The sequence below is a fragment of the Megalobrama amblycephala genome, linkage group LG14 (assembly GCF_018812025.1).
Source record: "Megalobrama amblycephala isolate DHTTF-2021 linkage group LG14, ASM1881202v1, whole genome shotgun sequence".
Taxonomy (NCBI): Eukaryota; Metazoa; Chordata; class Actinopteri; order Cypriniformes; family Xenocyprididae; genus Megalobrama; species Megalobrama amblycephala.
Window position 1 is genome coordinate 39,635,274 of NC_063057.1, and position 20,411 is coordinate 39,655,684.

The 20,411-nt window shown below is 45.0% G+C and overlaps 1 pseudogene; it reads left to right on the forward strand.

Moving 5' to 3' along the window:
* The first annotated feature begins 12,357 nt into the window (after positions 1-12,357).
* LOC125246496 lies at positions 12,358-12,474 on the forward strand (annotated as a pseudogene).
* Positions 12,475-20,411: the final 7,937 nt, after the last annotated feature.

The window sequence follows — 20,411 nt, forward strand, 5'->3', positions numbered from 1 at the left end:
TCCCCTCTTGTGGCCATTATGTGCACTGCAGTCCAACATTAACTATTGCAGTAAGGATACCACAATTATAATTTTCGGGAACCGAGTTAAACATAAATTGTAACCATTGATCTCTAAGTACAGCGTCCCTGGGAAGGCCAAACAAAGGTGATTGGACTGCGGGATGAAAATAACAGCGTTTCAACGACATGGCGACAAACACACTCTACAAACGCAACTCTTGCTCTTCTCCGTGGGAGCGCAACAAGACCACGCCCCCTTTTTTGTGTATTCCTGTGGGCGGAGGTTAGTCAAAAAACTGTTTTAGTGACGTCATTAAAGAAGGAAGTAGAGGGATGTAGTCCAAACTGGCCGTTCGATGTAGGCGACTTCTGTTAAATAAAATATCTCGCTTGGCATTGAACTTTGAGCTTTAAAATTTTACAGATTTTATTTATACTCTAACAACAACATTACACACTAACTAAAGTTTGAAACATGGGATCACGAAGAACGGGACCTTTAAACTTATCATTTTGATGGCGGATTGTAATCCAGAAAGGTCCAAATGACAATCATCAGTGACAACTGGAGATTCACCCGTAGTCTAAAAGCAAAAGACTTTGGACTGTTGAGTGGCTACAGAAATTGAAATCTACAGGTAATGCTTATATACACATAGTTATAGTAATGCTGATGTTGTTAACATTAATGATTTGAGAACAAAGTATAACAGTAATAATAATTTGCATGGTTTGACGAGTTAAGCGATCGTTAGATTTAATCATCATTAGCAGTGCGATTTATTGTAGGCCTAATGCTTTTTTCCTCAGTTGGTCAGAACAAAAGTGGCAGAAATGTTACTTACTTGTTCAGATGATATTTTCCAGTGAAAATTCTTATATAGGTCATACTTTCAAGACATAGAATCTGTGATTCTGAAGTGCAGTATCCACCAGTGCGGTGACTGACAGCAAGCATTAGATTCATCTGCACTGACGAGCTGTGCCGAGGCACAACGCACGTACAGATCTATTCCACATATGACTGCAATCGCAGGTTTCAAACAAGAGATGGCGACAAAGAGTAAAAATCACGGACTGCAGCTTTAACTAATCTACAGCACAACATTGATGCACCAAAAAACAAAAAATAAATTAATTTAATAAAAAAATATAATTTTTTTTATCAAATATTAATTTACAGAATTGAATTAGAACAGAATATACTGTTCTAATAAATAAAAATAGCCTAATTAAAAAAATGAAATATGATCAAGTCAAACTGCAAAATGCCTGAAGTGCAGGGGAACATAGCCTATATTCAAAACACAAGCCACAAATAGTTAAATTAGATAACCCGGAGTGATCAATAAATAAATTAAAATTAAAGAAATTATTAAAATAACGAAAGTATAGCCTGAATTGTCAACTTTGTCTTTTTAACTGCAGAGACAATAAACGCTACCTGACCTACCAGACCTACCCGCTACCCGACCTGATAGAGAGAGAAAAATCCAGTCTTTCAATCGATCTGCCTGTGTCCGTTTGAGTCTTTTCAAATAGCGCGCTATAGTCAGCTCATCGGCCGGCAGAAGCACGCCGCAGTGTTTGCCGTTGTTGAGTTCTAGGACAAAACTTGCATCATACGTTTTTTGGATCATCTTTTACCATTTCAAAGTGCATCCAATTGTACACTTTATCCCAGACATTGTTAAAGATTTAATCCCTGCCGCAAAGATGCTCCTCTGTCGGTCACGGATCATGGAAGTGAAACTTAAATCGGTCACAGGGGTGGTTGGATTTATTCACGCATATTAAAAATATTTATTAAAAGCTTCTTTCTTTTCTCATTTTTATTTATATTATTAACATAATAGGCTGTATATTAACCTATTGGGAAAGAACTTGTATGTCTGTGTAAAATCAGATATTGAGTGACCCCATATCTCGTTTCATAAAACCTCTGCGAAGATTCGACTGTGAGATTGGTAGTCGAATCAGACTCCTCCTATCAAAGATTAAAATCGTCGACTATTCAGGGTCACCCCTAGAAAACACACAGCAATGGTACGACATGAAGGAATTTTCAGAGGATGTTGTAACTTCTTTTGTAACTACAAGGCTGAGGCAGCATTAGAATCCATTTGCTGGTGTTCATTAGCAGCACGTTTAAGAGACAGAAACGTTAAGCCAGGCAATAGATCAAAACCACAGTAGCAGTCCAATCTGGTTACATATAAAAAACGCAATCCAAAAGGCAGAGGTGAGTAAACAGGCAAAAGTTCCAAACACAGTCATCAGTCTAAATCAGGCTACCAAAGCAAAGGGATAATCCAACAAGTGTAAATCAGAAAATCAGGCAGAGTCATACACAAGACAATCAGGCAGAAAACAATGGAAACGCTCGGTAAGGCAGATGAACTGGCAATAATTCGCAATGAGCAAACACACATGCCCTGTCAAAATACCCCCACTTGCTGTCTTTGCACTTGATCATTTACATGACATATTTCCTGTATTTGGCTCTGCTGGTGTGGCATTACAACTTTCTTGTAATTTTAGTCTTTCATTTGTTTTGAGATCTTTCAATTATATGTTGGCCAAATTTTGTTTGAGAGGACTTAAGAGGAGTTTTTCTGTCAGCCTCCTTTGGCATTTTTGCTGTGATTAATACTTTAACTGCACATTAAAGGAAAAAAATGGTACATTATACATTTTATGCATCTGAGTTATGTACAATAGTTAAAAGATAAACTGTTTTAATTTGATTTAATAAACGTGAAATTTAGAATATAATATAGAAATTTAGAATAACACTTATTTTTTTTATATAATACTTTAGGAGGCTGAGCCTTATTTGCCTCCAGTGATGGACTGCCACTGTCACACCACAGGAATTTGATTGGTTAGAGTGGACAGGAGACAGTCCATGATGCTGCAGATGAACATTTTTAGTTGAACACAGCTGGACAAAAGATCTTTCAGTATTTTGTGTAGAGTGAGGCTAGTAATTGTATTGAAAATGTCAAAGCCAGCCTAGTTCCTTTCAAGAATGAAAAAAATGTAGCCAGTGCTTCAGACAAAGAAACAAGACATCTCAAGAGAAGGACAGCAACAAAATGAGATGAAAAAATGAAAGAATGACAGAAAGAAACTGCTTTAAAGAACATAGTTGAGACAGGCTTTATAAACTAAGAGGATTTATGGAGACCTATATAACCTATAACAAAAAAGGGTTGTTACATAACATGACATGGTAGATATGGGGGCTTGTGGTCACACTTTGTACTTCTGTGAATATATATTCTTTTACGGTGGGTTTGTTTTTGAAAGTCAATTTCCCTATAGACACAAACCTTAAAGCAGGGTCCTCACACTTAAAGCTAGGCCTATATAAATTGTACTCATTCATGGCTCCGAGTATGTATTGCAGCATGAATAATTTATGCAGCTGAATTCTTTTACCATTTAAATTAGATTTTTGTTGTTGTTGTTGTTGTTGGGTTTTTTTTTTTTTTTTTTTTTGATTGTCACCATTGTTGAGGTTTATATGATGAGTGTTGATGTCTGAGTGTATCTCAACTTTTACACAAGAGGTTTAGTGTTTTTGTAAGATCTCACACAGATCTCTTTGTTGTTACAAGTGATCTTTCTATTACAACAGCTGAATTTATTACTTTTTAAAGGTGCCATAGAATTGAAAATTGAATTTACCTTGGCATAGTTGAATAACAAGAGTTCAGTACATGGAAATGACATACAGTGAGTCTCAAACACCATTGTTTCCTCCTTCTTATGTAAATCTCATTTGTTTAAAAGACCTCTGAAGAACAGGCGAATCTCAACATAACATCAACTGTGACGCAACAGTCGGGGTCATTAATATGTACACCCCCAATATTTGCATATACCAGCCCATAGGGGTGTGACGAGATCTCGTGTCACGAGATCTCGCGAGACTAAACTGTGACGAGATTTCTCGTCGAGGCGAAAAGTAGTCTCGTGATGTTGCCATGACAGAGTGGTTAGGATGATTAGGAAAGAATATGCCACCGCTAGGTTTACATTACGCCTCCACTGTCATTTTGCTTTGTGTTTAAATAAAAAAACATTTAATTCAGTTGGATAACGGACGCCACCGCTCCATATTTACAGAGTTATGCGCGATCGCTGAAAGTGAAAGTAAATAGGAGCGCGCATTCAAACGCGATCTCAATACCCCGCATTTTGAAAGCGGCTCCCTGATGAATACAGATATCTCTCAATATGAAAGCTATTTTAGGCTGGGCAGTGTAGTTGTAATCATCTCTCAGCTCTGTATCAAAGAAAAATGTGGTCTTATTTGCACTTTGAATATTGAGAGAGTGTGATTATGGTTGCACTTAATGTAAAGTGTTACCATGAAAACGAATAACAGTTTTCTCTTAATCTTATTAAGCACAAACAATAAGGTTTCATTTGTTAACATTAGTTAATGCACTGTGAACTATCATGAACTAACAATGAATGACTATTTTTATCAACTAACATAAACAAAGATTAATAAATACTGTAGCAAATATATTGCTCATTGTTAGTTGATGTTGGTTAATACATTAATGTTAATAAATGAGACCTTATTGTAAAGTGTTAACATTTTTATTCATACTGTTTTTATTTCTATGATCAGTTTGTGGAAAGGAGTTCAGTTAGGAGGTCTAAAGTTGTAGAAGCTCATAAATCATGTACAGTAAGGTCTGAAGAGACTGAAATCATACAGAAGAGAAGTCAGTTGAGTTAGTAGCAAAATCTTTTACAGTGCTTGAGTATTGTTGTCTTTTACTGCATATGATAATTCACACTCAGAAAGTAGAACTGAAATGACATTCATTACAAGATGATTAGTTAAAACATTTCAAATACACCTGCAGAATATTTTTTCTAGTCATGATTTCACCATTGAGGATTTCTTAAAAATAGTGTGTAAAAATCTTGTCTCGTCTCGTGAACTCAGTCTCGAGTCTCGTCTCGTCTCGTGAGATACCTGTCTCGTCACACCCCTACCAGCCCATGTTCAAGGCATTAAACAAGGGCAGGCAGTATTAACGTCTGGAGCTGCACAGCTGAATCATCAGACTTGGTAAGCAACAAGAACAATATCAAAAAATCGCAGATGGAGCAATAATAACTGACATGATCCATGATATCATGATATTTTTAGTGATATTTGTAAATTGTCTTTCTAAATGTTTTGTTAGCATGTTGCTAATGTACTGTTAAATGTGGTTAAAAATACCATCGTTTCTTACTGTATTCACGGAGACAAGAGCCGTCGCTATTTTCATTTTTAAACACTTGCAGTCTGTATAATTCACAAACACAACTTCATTCTTTATAAATCTCTTCAACAGTGTGTAATGTTAGCTTTAGCCACAGAGCATAGACTCAAACTCATTCAGAATCAAATGTAAACATCCAAATAAATACTGTACTTACATGATCCGATGCATGTATGTAGCATGCATGACGAACATTTTGTAAAGATCCATTTTGAGGGTTATATTAGCTGTGTGAACGTTGTTTATGCAATGTATTATAGAGTTGCGAGCTCGGGGGCGGGAAGCGTGAGGATTTAAAGGGGAAGCAGCCTGAATCGGCAAATATTTAATGATGCACCAAAATAGGCAGTTACAAAAATTAATTTTAAAAAATCTATGGGGTATTTTAAGCTGAAACTTCACAGACACATTCAGGGGACACCTTAGACTTATATTACATCTTGTGAAAAAGCGTTCTAGTGCACCTTTAACTTATTAATGCTTCAACTTCAAAAAATATTTAAACCAGTCATGAACCTACGGAGGAAGCAGTCATTTTATAGTCATTAAAACAGACATAACAATCAGCTTTTTCATCTTTCGCTTTCTTGAGCAATACTCAAATGTGTGCTGAGAACACTTGCAATTGCTGAAAGAAAAATAAGTTCCCATTCAGTCGGTCACGTTCGACGCACGTCGGACAGACCGACGAATAGGAATCTCGCCAGAGAGGCCAATCTACTTCGAGTGTAACTAAAACGAGCCAATGCACATTGGCATGCAATCATATGCATCAGCTGCTCGCCTCGCAGCGCGGGTATATAATGAGCAGCAGGTGCGTTGTATCTTCAGCTTTTCACTTCGGAGCCGAACTACTGCAAACACAGTGGTATCTACGAGCGAGTGTTTGAACACGGACTTCAACGAGTCAGCTCTCTCTTGTGACTGCTCTTTCTCGTCCGGTACAGGAGGACAGCACAGCAGCGGGGCCGATTTCGTTTCTCCTTTTCTTTACTTTTTTCTTTTGCCTTTATCTTTGAGCAAAGAAAGCTGTTTCCCAGCTGTGAAAGCCGTTTTGACGGCTGGTAACGGTGCGCTTAAGAGCGCTTAAAAGCTGTTTTGACAGCTGGTAAGAGGCAGCGTCTGCAAGGAGAGTGCACACGACAGGCTGCACATTCCCTGTCTGTGTTGCAGCGACTTTTCCCCTGCGTGCTTCGGCACCTAAAAGAGTTAGTCCCTGAAAGAGCTTACACGAGTAGTTCGCGTCTTTTTAAAGATGTCGTTCTACTTGTGTGCTGCTGGATGTGGTCGTTGCCTGGCGCCTCGGGATGGTCACGAACGCTGTATCGCGTGCTTGGGCTTAAGGCACGCTGAGGCGGCGTTTGTGGACGAGTCATGCACCCATTGTGGGAAGATGACCGTCGCGGAGTTGTGGTCTAGACTCCAGTTCCTGCAAAGGGGCGGAGTCCCGGTGCCGCTGCCTCGTTCCAATCCTCCCCAGAGGGTTGCGTCGGGCAGCAGCACTGGTGACTTGAGGATTACAGTGAGCGCGTTTCCTTCGGGCAACCAACCCCGTAGGAACCCTCACCCCTCCTGCACTCCGCAGCCAGTAGAGCTGCCGGGGGAGCGCGGTGGACCGCCCCAGAGGTGTGTACCATCCGTATCCTTCGGATCTCCCCAAGATGACCGGATGTCGATCGCTGCATCGGAGGGTGAGCCTGACGCTTCTGGGGATGATGATTCGGCGCAGCTGCCTCCTTCGGGAGTGACAACTGTGCCCGATTCGGACCCGGAAATGATGGCTATGCTTTCCCGGGCCGCCAACAGGGTCGGGCTCATGTGGAATCCTCCACCGTGTCCCGAACCCTCGAGGTTGGATGATTGGTATCTCGGGGTGGCAAGGGCTGGTTCTCAGCCCCCCACCCCAGTGCCATTCTTCCCGGAGGTGCATGAAGAACTCACTGGCACATGGACGGCACCTTTTACTGCCCGAAACCGTGTCGGTGGGTCCTCCTCCCTCACCACCCTTGATGGCGGGGCGGCTAAGGGTTATACGTGCATACCCCCTGTGGAGTTGCTATGCAACTGTGCCCTAACTCCACCTGGCGGGGGGAGCCGTCTCTCCCTTCCCGGGCCTGTAAGTACTCGTCAGATCTTACTGGCAAGGCTTACCAGGCCTGTGGGGAAGCCGCCTCTGCCCTACACGCTATGGCGTTGTTGCAGGTCCATCAGGCCAAGGCACTGAAGGACCTGCACGAGGGTGGTCATGACCCACAAGTTCTTCAGGAACTTCGTGCTGCAACGGACCTCGCGCTTCGTGCGTACCCAAGAAAAGCGGCGGGTTACGACCTATCTTGAACCTGCGAGTTTTGAATCGGAGCCTGCACAAGCTACCGTTCAAAATGCTTACGCAGAAGCGCATTTTCGAGTGCGTCCGTCCCCGAGATTGGTTTGCAGCGATCGACCTGAAGGATGCGTACTTCCATGTCTCGATTCTTCCGCGACACAGGCCATTCCTGCGCTTTGCGTTCGAAGTTCGAGCATATCAGTACAGAGTCCTACCCTTCGGGCTGGCCCTGTCTCCCCGCGTCTTTACGAAGGTCGTGGAGGGAGCCCTTGTTCCCATGAGAGAACAGGGTGTTCGCATTCTCAACTATCTCGACGACTGGCTCATTCTAGCACAGTCTCGGGATCAGTTGTGCGAACACAGGGATTTGGTGCTCAGACACCTCAGCCAGTTGGGGCTTCAGGTCAACTGGGAAAAGAGCAAACTCGCCCCGGTGCAGAGGATCTTTTTTCTCGGTATGGAGTTGGATTCGGTCGAACAGATAGCACGCCTCACAGAGGAACGTGCTCAGTCGGTGTTGGCAGGACAGAGGTCCCACTGAAATTTTTTCAGAGACTCCTGGGGCATATGGCGGCCGCGGCGGCAGTAACCCCGCTCGGTCTGCTTCATATGAGACCGCTTCAACACTGGCTTCACGGCCGAGTCCCGAGATAGGCGTGGCAACGCGGCACGTTCCGGGTGCCAATCACTCAGGAGTGCCGCCAAGCCTTCAGTCCGTGGTCGGACCCTTTGTTTCTCTGGGCAGGAGTGCCCCAGCATGCTGTGGTATTCACAGATGCTTCTGCCACCGGCTGGGGTGCCACGTACAACGGGCATGCAGTGTCAGGGGTTTGGACGGGACCCCATCTGCATTGGCACATCAATTGCCTCGAGTTGCTAACAGTACGTCTTGCTCTGAGCCGCCTCAAAGGGCCGCTACGGGGCAAGCATGTACTGGTTCGTATGGACAACACTGCGACCGTTGCGTACATCAACCGTCAAGGTGGTCTACGCTCCCGTCGCATGTCGCAACTCGCCCGCCATCTCCTCCTGTGGAGTCGGAAGCATCTGAGGTCGCTTCGCACCATTCATGTTCCCGGTGTGCTCAACTGTGTGGCCGACGAGCTATCACGAGCTGCGCTGCCAGGAGAGTGGTGACTCCACCCCCAGGTGGTCCAGCTGATCTGGAGAGAGTTCGGAGAGGCTCAGGTAGACCTGTTTGCCTCACCAGAAACCTCCCACTGCCAGTTGTTTTACTCTCTGACCGAGGGAACACTCGGGACAGACGCACTGGCACACAGCTGGCCCCGGGGCCTGCACAAATATGCCTTTCCCCCAGTGAGCCTACTTGCACAGACTCTGTGCAAAGTCAGGGAGGACGAGGAGCAGGTCCTGCTAGTTGCGCCTTACTGGCCCAACCAGACCTGGTTCCCAGAACTCTCACTCCTCGCGACAGCCCCTCCCTGGCCCATTCCTCTGAGGAAGGACCTTCTTTCTCAGAGACGGGGCACTCTTTGGCACCCACGTCCAGACCTCTGGAAACTCCATGTCTGGTCCCTGGACGGGACGCGGAGGTTCTAGGTGACTTACCCCCTGAGGTACTTAACACCATCACTTCGGCTCGTGCACTGTCTACGAGACGTGCTTACGCCTCGAAGTGGAACCTGTTTGTCGAGTAGTGCTCTTCTCGCCGAGAAGACCCCGGAAGATGCTCGATCGGAGTCGTGCTTTCCTTCTTGCGGCAAGGGTTGGAGCGTAGGCTGTCCCCCTCCACCCTCAAAGTCCATACTGCTGCTATCTCCGCTTACCACGACCACATAGATGGCAAATCTGTTGGTCAGCATGACCTGGTCGTCAGGTTCCTTAGGGGGGGCGAGACGGTTAAATCCTCCTCGTCCCCCCTCCATACCCTCTTGGGACCTCGCTCTGGTGCTAAGAGCACTTCAGATTGCTCCCTTTGAGCCTTGCAATTGGCAGACTTAAAGATTCTGTCTATGAAGACTTTGCTGCTGGTTGCATTGGCCTCCATCAAGAGGGTAGGGGACCTGCAGTCATTTTCAGTCGACAAATCGTGCCTGGAGTTCGGGCCGGGTGACAGCCACGTGGTACTGAGACCCCGGCCTGGCTATGTGCCCAAGGTTCCTACCACTCCCTTCAGGAACCAGGTGGTGAGCCTGCAAGCGCTGCCCTCGGAGGAGGCAGACCCAGCCCTGGCTTTGCTCTGTCCAGTCCGCGCCTTGTGACTGTACATAGACAGAACTCGAAGCTTCAGGACCTCAGACCAGCTCTTTGTCTGTTACGGAGGCCAGCAGAAGGGAAAGGCTGTCTCCAAGCAGAGGATGGCCCACTGGATAGTGGATGCCATCGCCCTGGCTTACCAAGCTCAGGGCGTGCCCTGCCCGCTCAGGTTGCATGCTCACTCCACGAGAGGTGTAGCATCCTCCTGGGCGCTGGCTCGTGGTGCCTCGCTAACAGACATTTGTAGAGCTGCGTGCTGGGCGACACCTAACACGTTCGCTAGATACTATAGCCTTCGTGTTGATCCGGTCTCCTCCCGTGTTCTCGCCTCAGGTCAGAGGCACGGAGAGGCCGCGGCTTAGTGTCGGCTTGCTGCGCTGCATGCGCTTCTTTGCTCCAGAGAGTCCCTACGGGCAGACCCTGTTGAGTCCTCCGGTTACCCTTCGGCAGCCGACGTGGCGGAGCGTCCGGCGCCAGGCCTATACTCCGTTGCATCCCTGAGAACCGGATTTAGGCTGGGTTCCATATGTGTGACCCTACGGGGATCCCATATGGTTTTCTCCACGGTTGCTCCTAAACGAAGCCCGTGTCTTTCCCTCTGGAGAACCCATCTCTAACCGAGTTGGAGTCACCCAGTCCTTCCATATGTTGCACAGCCCTGCAGGGTTAGTCCATATGTACTTCTCCACATAACTCCTTCGGGGAAGGATGTGGCTTCCGCAGCGTTCCTTTTCTAACGAAAGGTTACGCTTTCCCAGCGTTATCCAACAATCTCACTGAATGGGTTTGGGAACAACAGTGATCGACCCTCTCTGTGTGTTAGCCTGTCCCACCGTCCGCAGGCAAGGGGGTTCAGGTGGCTTACAACAGAGCGCTGGAGGAGGGCAGCTCCTGTGGCGCTTTGGTAGGGATTCCTATTCGTCGGTCTGTCCGACGTACGTCGAACGTGACCGACTGAATGGGAACGTCTCGGTTACAAAGGTAACCCTCGTTCCCTGAAGGAGGGAACGGAGACGTACGTCCCGTCGCCACAGTCGCTGTACCCCGCTGATGCTGCTGCCTATCCGGTTCGGCTCCTCAGCGAAAACCTGAAGATGCAACGCACCTGCTGCTCATTATATACCCGCGCTGCGAGGCGAGCAGCTGATGCATATGATTGCATGCCAATGTGCATTGGCTCGTTTTAGTTACACTCGAAGTAGATTGGCCTCTCTAGCGAGATTCCTATTCGTCGGTCTGTCCGACGTACGTCTCCGTTCCCTCCTTCAGGGAACGAGGGTTACCTTTGTAACCGAGACGTTTTCAACACTCTTGATTTGAAACTTTTTACGGAACGGAAGAAAAGCTTCAAAGTTTTAAGAGGCTTCATTTCTCCATTCCTACTCAATAGTTTTAGGCCTTACTATAGGGTTTTTGAATAGGTTTCAATCTACTCAATAGGTTTCAATTGAATTTAACTGTTTTAGAGAGCGTTTACTCATTTTAGCCCGTTTTTAAACATTAACTATCTGTAATTGTCATTGTTAATGTGTGGAAAAAGTGACAAAACTAAACTAGTTTAAAAAACTAAACTAGTAAAACTATAACTAAAATCAGATTTCTTTTCACCCATATCCCCCTTGCCCACCCATTCATGCACATACACACTTTACAACACACAAACACACACCTTTATTTATTCTCATTTTCTCTTGCTTTCTTAATATGACATGAGTGTATGCAGATAGATTTTAATAATCAATTTAAAAATTATGTAAACAAATAAAAATGGCATTAATTAGCCTTTTCTTTCTGAAAAGAGAGACAGTGAGATTATTCTACTGCTCATAAAATATCCACTACTAGGATTAAGAGATATAACCAGTTTAGATGGAATGGACCTCAAGCTGACTAGCTGAAGATATTACTGTAGCTATACCCATTAAAGGTGCAATAGGTGATTCTCTACAGAAACATTTTTTTGTTATACTGGTTGAAAGTCTCCTCATATACGTCCTCAGACTCTGAATAATGTGTGTCCATGTCAACAGTATCAACACCGAAATGAATCAGCAGTCAGGTACAAGCTCTCTAAGTTGTTTACATTCATTATGATTGTAATGTTATGTGCTTTGAGACATGAGGCAGTTTAACACCATCTCTTGTGATGCTTTGCCGAAAACAGCTGTGTTTGTGTGCCTTCATGGTGTTTTGGAGGAGGCGTGGCTTTGAGACGCTCTGAAGGGAGGGTAGGATGTTATGATTTGAAAGCTCACTATTGCTAGCCTCTCCGAAAATGTCCTATTGTACCTTTAATAGACACGGTACTTCCTTGAATTCTAGCACAGCACTACAAAAACCAGTGAAATGGCCCTTCACAATAGATAATGCTTTCCAATGAACTCTATTAGAGAGCTACATGTGATAATGTATCTGTTCAACAAAATACCATACTTAATACCACACCATACATACAAAATACCATACCATACTGTTGAGTAATAAAAACACCATCTCTATGATGCGTTTAAAATGTTTCAGCAGCCATATCACCCTGTAGCCCAAGACTGGTTGCCCACTGAAGCTAAGCAGGGCTGAGCCTGGTTAGTACCTGGATGGGAGACCTCCTGGGAAAACTAGGTTGCTGCTGGAAGAGGTGTTAGTGAGGCCAGCAGGGAGTGCTCACCCTGTAGTCTGTGTGGGTCCTAATGCCCCAGTATAGTGATGGGGACACTAATACTGTCAAAAAGCACCGTCCTTCGGATGAGACGTTAAACTGAGGTCCTGACTCTCTGTGGTCATTAAAAATCCCAGGATGTCCTTCGAAAAGAATAGGGGTGTAACCCCGACATCCTGGCCAAACTTGCCCATTGGCCTCTGTCCATCATGGCCTCCTAATCATCCCCATACAGTGATTGGCTTCATCCCTCTGTCTCCTCTCCACCAATAAGCTGGTGTGTGGTGGGCGTTCTGGCGCAATATGGCTGCCGTCGCATCATCCAGGTGGAAGCTGCACATTGGTGGTGGTTGAGGAGATTCCCCCTTCAATATGTAAAGCACTTTGAGTGCCCAGAAAAGCGCTATATAAATGTAAGGAATTATTATTATGAATTATTATTAATTATTAATTATTATAATTATTTCAAATCCCCCAGTTCTCGCCATCTCCGAAAAGCCAAGCCAATGTTGATTCTTGTTTTATTACAAGCTCTGTTTTGTTCTCTTTTGCCAGCAGACTCTCTTCTGTTCTGCGTTTTTTTTTAAAAACTGGTGATTCCCCGGAGTTCAATTATAAGCATCTAAACTATGCTGCTGTGCTGCTCCCATACCATACATGCGTCAAATTAGTCGGAGCAACTTTTTACTATTTACGGATATGACAAAACATGCAAGGGTGAATGACGTATGTTTGCAATTTACTGTGAAAACCATCCCGTCATGTCTAAAATATAAACACTTATAATAGGCTTGTCATAGTGAATCAGGGTAAGACAAAAACATGTTTTGGAAGAAGGATTGATGATGTTTTGACTCATTATTTAAATTTAGTTCATTTTGAACAAAAAAAAAAATTACATAGTGTACCTTTAAAGTGACAGTTTTGTCATCATTTACTCAACCTCATGTCATTCCAAACCCATAAGATTTTCATTCAATGAAGAGACTTAATTGTATGATGAACAGATTTAATTTAGGCTTTTACATATAAATATTGATCAACACACATTAAATATGGTAAACAGAAGCTCAAACGTGCATCAAGCAAGCACATTTGAGATACTGCGAGAACCATTGAGGACTTGTTCTTGTGCAACCATGAAGGCTTTTAGTCCAGGTGAGCTATCACTTGGATTATTTACACATTATTATGATGCCAAGTATTAAAAAAATCTATACTTTTGGGAACTACTCTATTTTCTCATTAGTATTTAGTAGTAGACTATGTACAGATATGGAAAGTTTAACCATAGTGATAACCGATCATTTTTTTTACGTTATGGACAATAATAGATATGATACTCAAGTTTTTTTTTTTTTTTTTTAAAAAGATATTTTGACAATAAATTGATTAGTACTTTTTAGGGCTGCACAATAGTGACAAAAATCATAATTGTCAATTATTCCCTTGAAATTGTAATTGCGATTATTAATTACAATTATCACAATTACATTGAATGATGTTTTGAATGGCTTTGGGATTAGGTAAGGTCCTGTGAGCGTTAACTTCTGGCTCAGTCTTAAATTAATGATGAAGTGCATGTCGCTAACATTAACCGACCCACAATCTGATCCATAGACAAACTTGGAAGTAACCTAGAGGAAAGGCTTTCTTGCCATTTCAACTCAGTAAACTGCAGAGGAGCTTACCTTTTGGGGATCAAGGAGAATGAGAAATCCTTTCTTTTTGACTAGCCAGTCTCGCCTTTGAGCCTCTTTCGGCACCTCCGTTGAGATTTTGGTCGAGAGGTTCAAGGAGGCGAGGGCACAGTCTGCTGCCTTCAGGGGGGTTATCCCTTGCAAGGTTGAGTCCACATCCTCGACCTCCTCTTAGCCTTTTGATCCATCTTCAGGAAGTTCCTGGAGACAGGAGCAGATGGCTAGTGTGGCTGCTTATGAAATGCCACCCTGGCAAAAAGAGGAGGCAGGACCTCAGGGAAGAGAGTTACTAGAAAGTGCTCTGAAAGGGTGGCTGAGTAGTAATTCAGCATTTTTTCCCACTCACGACTCCTCTAAGGAGGATTTCTTTGGGTTTAGGTGAGGTCCTGTGAGCGTTAACTTCTGACTGAGTGGGAACGGAACTGGGCACAAAGTTCTTGGCTGACCAGGGTGGTGCTGGCTTAGGAGAGCCAAAACAACCAGCAAATACAGAGGGAGGGGTGGGAGGGGTGAAAACTTGACTGGGAGCACTCTTGGAAACAGGGACTGGCCTCACTGGTCTGGACCTCCAACTGGGCTTGGAGACAGTGGCAGGATCAGGGGCAATGGCTGAAGTGACAGGGAAGGAGAATGTCTTGGAAATGGGTTTGGAGACAGACCTTGGGGTGCCCTTAGAAACCATAGACATAAACTTAAAATTGTCCTCAGGGGCTGGAGCCAAAATTGGAGCATGCTCAGGAGCTAGAGTAACTTCTGTGACTGCTCTCTCTGGAGCTGGAGTGGGTTCGGTGAACACTCTCTCTTGAGTGGTCTGGGTGAACGCTCTCTTTGGAGCTGGAGCGGGCTCGGTGAACGCTCTCTCTGGAGCTTTAATGGGCACTGTGATTGCTCTCTCTGGAGCTGAAGCAGGCTCTGTGAATGCTCTCTCTGGAGCGGGCTTGATGAACTCTCTTTCTGGAGCTGGAGCGGGCTCGGTGAACGCTCTCTTTGGAGCTGGAGCGGGCTCGGTGAACGCTTTCTCTGGAGCTGTAATGGGCACTGTGATTGCTCTCTCTGGAGCTGAAGCAGGCTCTGTGAATGCTCTCTCTGGAGCGGGCTTGATGAACACTCTTTCTGGAGCGGGCTCGGTGAACGCTCTTTCTGGAGCTGGAGCAGGCTCAGTGAACGCTCTCTCTGGAGCTGTAATGGGCACTGTGATTGCTCTCTCTGGAGCTGAAGCGGGCTCGGGCTGCTCTTTCTGGAGTGGGCTCTGGGACTAAATCTCCCTTGGGAGCGGACTCGGGAACAGCTTTCTTAGCAGCGAGCTCAGGAAAAACCTCATCTGAAGCAGGCTGAGGAATTGCTCTCAACAGAGTGGGCGTTGGGACTGCTCTCTCAGGAGCAGACTCAGGAATTCCTCCTGGAATTTCATCCTTTGTGGACACGATAGGAATCTCTACTGGGGATATGACAGGAATCTTTACTATGGACATGAGACTAGTAAGACATTCAGAAAAGGTCTCTGCAGCAATGACAACAGGCAATTTGGGAATGGCTTGCTTGGCCATAATAGCAGGTACTGACTGACAAGAAGAGACCTCTGTAAACATGACTGCACTGGTAGAAACGGTCTCGGAGGGCATGAATTGACTGACAGGTGACTTAGAAAAAGTCACTGGACCTGATACCTCAGGGACCACTGGATCTGAGACCATCACAATAGGGTCCTCCAGGACCTCACGGTTCTGGGCACTCAGACTTGGGTATTCTCGGACCACTGGACTTGAGGCTTGAGATTGGGGGATAGTAGACTGCCTTGCATGGGTCCTTCTCCGTTTGCGACGGGTCGATGGTGTGTGCCTGACCGCCTCTGTAGTATCTGTAGCTAACTTGGCCACCTCAGGCGAAACAGCAGTGACCTCTGTAGTGATCGCCTCTGTAGTGATCGCCTCTGTAGTATCTGCAGCTAACTTGGCCACCTCAGGCGAAACAGCAGTGACCTCTGTAGACTCAGCAGTGAATGAAGCTGACTCAGCAAACTCAGTAAGAACGGGCTTAAATGACTGAGGGACAACACTTGATTTGACAGGCTCAGGAATAACAGAAAAACTCTTGGCAGATACAGGGAAGTCAGTGGTTAGTTCAGCAGACTCAGGAGTGGCTGATTTAGTAACCTGAGAAAAGACAGCAGTTGATTTGACTGGCTCTGGAGTCACACAAGGGATGTTCCTGGACAGGACATGGCTGGCTAGAACACCCACTTCCGGTGTGACAAGAATGCCAAGCGGTCTTGAAATTGATTCCACTGGACTAGATGCTTCAGAAACTGCTGTGCTTGGGGCTTTAGAAGGAAGGGTATTAGACTGAATAACTATGGCCTTTCCGCTCCTCCGCTCTTGATGGGTCAATGTTATGTGCTTGACTGCCTCTGTAGTATCTGTAACTGACTCGCCCAACACAGACGGCATAGTAGTTAACCCCATGGACTCAGCAATGACAAAAGCGGGTACAGCAGACTCAGAAATGACAGAAACAAATTTTGACCGAGAGATGACAGTGGTAGACTTCTCTAGCTCTTGGGCAGCAGAAGTAGACACTACAGTTTCTTGAATAGGGGTTGACTCAGATTGGGGAGGTACTGGAATTGACCTGATGTATTGAGAGATGACGGTGCTTGTCTTGACTGGCTCCTGAATAACGGAAGCGGATGTGACTGATTCAGGAATGGTAGAATCGGATCTAGTTAACTCAGAAATGACTGGAACAGACTCGATTGCTTGGGGGATGACAGTGGTAGACTTGACTGGCTCTTGGGCAGCAGAAGTAGACGTTACCGTTTCTTGAACAGGGGTTGACTCCGATTGGGGAGATACTGGAACTGACCTGATATATTGAGAAATGACGGTGCTTGACTTGACTGGCTCCTGAATAACAGAAGCAGATGTGACAGATTCAGGAATGGTAGAATCAGAACTAGTTAGCCCAGAAATGACTGGAACAGACTTGATTGCTTGGGGAATGACAGTGGTAGACTTGACTGGCTCAGAGGTGATTGGACGAGTCTCTGAGGTAGATGTGGTGGACTCAGTCACCCTCTTTCTGAACCTTAGCTTCTTGGTAGAAGTCAGAGGAGGATCAAAGACTTGACGTGACAGATGAGGAAGGGCAAGAGAATTGCTGCAGGCAGATATTAGACGACTAGACACTCTCTGTGGGCTGCGATGACGAAGATAGCTGGTGAAACCCCAGAAATCTAGAACTCTGAGAGAATCCATCTCCCATGCAGGTAGGGGATCGTCTAAGCAGGCATTAAAGATGTCTTTGAGAGCCGCGTCATTGTAATCTTGCCCCCTAGACATAGTCCAGAATGTCTGGGCGAAGCATCCTATCTCCCAACCTTGTTGGCGAAGACGAGTCAAACCTTGATGACGAGCCACTCTCTCCCGGGCGTTAGCAGGTGGTAGGACTCTGATGCTCATCCTGCTGAGTCTTATGCTGGCCAGTTCGTTCTGTCAAGGATCTGTGAGTGAGGACTCAAACGCAGGATGAGTTTTACAGGTTTATTGACAAGACCTTGGAATATAGAGGGTGAGGAGGTGAACACAGTCCATACGGTAGGAAGGGGGGTGAGGCACAAAGACAAGCACGCTGAGGGAACAGCCACTGAGATCAGCCCAGGTAGTAAGCAGGCCGGTGAACATTGGCAGGTGCGCAGTATGAGGCCCAAAGATGTAGCGGGAGCCAGACAGGATCAAACAGCATAAGTAGTTAGAACCATCAGATACGATCAGGCACTGAACCAGTCTTGCTGCTAGGCGGGGAGAAATAGCAGCCACAGGGATCCTCAGTCTGAAGGACAAGACAGGTGGATAGATGGTCTGGAACAGGGAAGACAACAATGACAAAATGGATACCAGAATCTCCAACACAAAAACGCTATGAGCTTTAGGTGAACAAAAGACTAGAACACAGGCACGAAGCTTAACGAACTGGCAAAGACATGAGGGAAAGAGTGCACAATATAAACGAGGCAAAGAACACGAGGAACAGGTGACAACACTTAGACTAACGAGGACTCTACAAGTAAGGGAGCAGGGAACAGGTGAGAACACTAATAACAAACAAGGACTAAACAATGACTAGACCAAAGGGCGTGGTAACAACAAACAAGGAGGAGGGAACAGAGGAGCACATGGCAGACACAAACACAGACAAAGCCATGTGCTCAGACATAACATAAACAAGGACACATTAAACAGAGACAAAACAGACAGGGCTGTCAGGGCAGAACCCTGACAAAACCTAGAAATTAGCATTACTTAAGGTAACTGCTTTATGTGTTGATCACGGTGAGATGATGCAACCTCTTGTGAGTTCAGTTTCCTTTATTAGTCACTGGCTCGATAAGGTGAAAGGTCATGGTGAATCCTTATGACCCTTACTTTTTAAGTAGGTGATTACAGCTTTGCGAAGCCACTTAATCTCTTGCCAGTGCATGTAGCACCCATCACTATTGAACAATGACAATTTATCTCCCATCCCGACTCTTATATAGTCATCAAAAGAACATTGAGTGAGTGCTTGGGTCAATTAGTGCTTGGGTCATTTATTTACATAAATTTATAAATATTGTAAAAGTTGATGTAAATAAGTTGATTTCTTTAACTCAGAACTGTGTCACGTTGTTCTCAGTTCATGCCCTGTACTTATTCACCCTCCTTTTCAAGGAGATTAAGTAGTAGGCTTCCCCCTGATATGGGCAGCAATAGTGAAGTTGTAGCCTGGAGGCTAATTGCTCTGGCCCTTTGTAGGCTTCTTTTTTATCGGCCCTCAAAACACCCCTTAGAGTAGAACAGAATGAATGGAATCAAATGGATAACTAATATGATTCATTTGGTTTTGTTTATTCCCTCTCCAATTAATGTTGGAGTTTAAATTAGGGATGTTGTTTCTCTTTGGAAGAAATACTCATCTTGGTCCCTCCTTGTTATCAGGCCACTGATTGTGGACCTTAGAGTGTGTTTGTAAAGATAAGGTTGAGCTGTTCTCCACAGTCATGACAGGTTCTTAAAGTAGAATATAAGCTCCCCTGTGATCCCATCGGGGTTTTGAGTCCGGGTGTTATAGTTTTTATCCATGGTAGTCAGTGCCTTACTCTTGTGTCCCTGAGGCTCCCCCTTGTAAGGGCAGCAATTAAGGTTGTAGCCTGTAGGCTAGTCAGCAGACTCTCTTTCTCATCCCTTAGGGTAGAGTGGGAAGAATGGAACCAGTTTGGGTAACTCACATGACTCCCTCTGTTTTGTTTCTGTCCCTCTCCACTGTTTGGAGCTTTAAGAAAGGATATCTCTCCTTTTTGGGAAGGTGCTCTTTAAGTAGAGTGCCTTCGCCCAAGGTAGGGTTTGATTTGCTTTCCCCCAGTTTTGGGGTTGTTAAACAGAATATGGCTCCCCTACAACCTCTTTGGGGTCGGAGCCTGGATATTGAGATCAACTTGAAACAATACTATGCATTGTTCTCATGTTCCTCTTTCCCTAGCTTGGAGTAAAGATTGGCTCCCCCTTGGAAGAACGGCAATATTAATACTATTAAACTATTACTGAGGTTGTAAGCATCCCTAAGGAAAAATGTTAACCCTGTTATGATGCTGTTCTGGCATTAGCTTAGGATGGAGCAGGGTTAACAGGACTGTGTATACTCAGTTCCGTCTTTCTCCCCATTAACAGCTGGGTTCTGAGGCCTCACGTTCCCCTATAGCGGGTATTGTTCATGACTCCAGTGGACCTATGCTCGAAATACCTGGCAAGTATGGCAGTTGGCTTACGGTGTCCTATCTTGTTATAGCAGCACTCAATCGATTAGTGCTTAAGGTCTCTGAGTGGGTCCCCGAGACACAGGGTTGAGCTCTCTCTCCTATAGCTAGGGTAGATAATGTTGTTCTACTTAACAAAACCTGCAGTTTACTGAGTTGAAATGGCAAGAAAGCCTTTCCTCTAGGTTACGCTCCACCAGTCATGCTGAGGGCATTCCCCCATAGCATCAACTCCAGATGCCATGTCTCCTTCCCCTTTTCAGGAAACCATGGTTACAGTCATAAGATGTTTTTGGTGTCATAACCTTATTTATAAAGGTTACATGGGTAAAAAACACAGAAAACAATAACCAGGACTATTTTATTTGATTTATTTATCACTTTTTTTGTGGTTGTGGCTCAACGCTAAGGATTTTTTCTACTGG